Source organism: Suricata suricatta, chromosome 5 (genome assembly GCF_006229205.1).
Source record: "Suricata suricatta isolate VVHF042 chromosome 5, meerkat_22Aug2017_6uvM2_HiC, whole genome shotgun sequence".
NCBI lineage: Eukaryota > Metazoa > Chordata > Mammalia > Carnivora > Herpestidae > Suricata > Suricata suricatta.
This window is the reverse complement of record NC_043704.1, coordinates 60,225,128-60,226,821: the sequence shown is the minus strand read 5'-3', so window position 1 is coordinate 60,226,821 and position 1,694 is coordinate 60,225,128. Positions and strand designations below refer to the sequence as shown.

At 36.7% G+C, this 1,694-nt stretch overlaps 1 long non-coding RNA gene across 1 annotated transcript in view; it reads left to right on the top strand.

Moving 5' to 3' along the window:
• Positions 1–1,694, top strand: part of LOC115291744 — a 12,680-nt gene that overhangs the window by 6,447 nt on the left and 4,539 nt on the right. Inside the window, exon 2 of the long non-coding RNA XR_003908646.1 lies at positions 568–738. This is a non-coding gene — a long non-coding RNA (uncharacterized LOC115291744). The remainder of the gene's footprint in view (positions 1–567; positions 739–1,694) is intronic.

Here is a 1,694-nt window from a genome sequence, read left to right as displayed (position 1 = left end):
TCAAGAAGTTGATAAGAATGCATGTGATCCAAGCTGAATATTAACTTGTGTGTCCTCATGATTAAAGGGTATGGGTAAGTGATTAATGGGGGAAGGGACCACTGTTTATTTTAGGCAATTGCAGTTTTCTGTTTTTCTGTTATTTGTTTCCCCTTCACCCCACGATCACAAGGGAGTCTTTGCCACTCAGTGACTTTACCATTTGGGTTATTCCTTTAATTGCACTATACAAAAACAAACCCTCAGAGAGTCATTAGATTGTAGCAGTACTGTTTAGTTGTTCTTCCTCTTTAGTTATTTTAATAGATAAGAAAGGAACATCACTCTTAAAATAAAGAAATGAATATATATCTTCATCTGTTCAGTTATGCCGTATCCCATCTCTACCCCAAAACTCTGGATATGTAGTTGTTAATGTTACCACTTTTCCCCCCTTCCTTGTTATCTGATAAATATAAGTAGTCTGCATATTTAAATGAAGAAGCTAACACTCTGGTATTTTGTAGATGAAGGATCAGCCTGCTTTGGATTTTATTTTAATTATTTTGACTTTCATTTTTACCCTAGGTTCTGCCCATTCTACAAGACAGTAAGGGTGCTGTCCAACATGATTGCATTTTATGATATGGCCCGTAGAGCTGTTGAAACCACGCGCAGAGTGACAATAAAATCACGTGGTCCATCATCCGTGAGCACATGGGGGAGATCCTCTACAAACTGTCCTCCATGAAATTCAAGGTATATTTTGTTACTACCTAGCTTTTTTAGTAGGAAATGTTTCCTTTCCATGTTTTCACTATTTACAAACAACTGTTTCTCCACGGACCTAATGTGTGAAACTTGGGCTTATCATTTTCACACATGCTCAGGACCAGAACAGTCCTTAAAGGTATGTTCAAATAGGAATTCTAGTTATAAAAGTTATAGTATGTCATGTCTAAATAAATGCTGACATGTTTTCCCTTGTGTCTTAACTGCCAGGCAATTTAGAGCTAAATCATGCCTGGGAAGCACTTACTTTACCTCAGGTGCCTATTACCAACTTAGCCCCACGCTCACCTGAGAGGACTTCGGCCGTTTACTTCAAAGCATCCTATCATGCATCATTTTTCACTTTGAGGTGGATTCTTTTTTTTGTAATTACTCTAGACATAAGTAATTAAATGAGATTATCAGTAGAAATTCAAATATGTAAGATTCTTTTTAAAACACTTGATCAGTTGGGTTGTATTTAATTATTTCTAAATTATGACATCAAAGTATATTTACTAATCACCTTTTGAGAAATTGAAAATGATTCTCTGATAGTGTGTTTGATATATATAGTTTGTTTACACTATAGGTTGAAAGTAAATCTCTAAAAATAGTCACTCTCTCAGGCATTTTAACATATTCGCAGTCTTTGAGTCCTGTCGCTTCAATTCAAGACATATAACCTGATACTCAGATTTCTTTTTAAATGATGTATATTTGACACACAATAATCAGAAAAAAACTTTTTGTTAAGCAATTTTGTTAATACTTGTTTATTTTTGAGAGAGTGAAAGCAGAGAAGGGCTCAGAGAAGGGACCCAGGACCTGAAACAGGCTCCACACTGACAGCAGCGAGCCTGTTGCGGGGCTCAAACTCATGAACCACGAGATCATGACCTAAGCCACGTCAGACACTCAACTCACTGAGCTGCCCTGGTGCT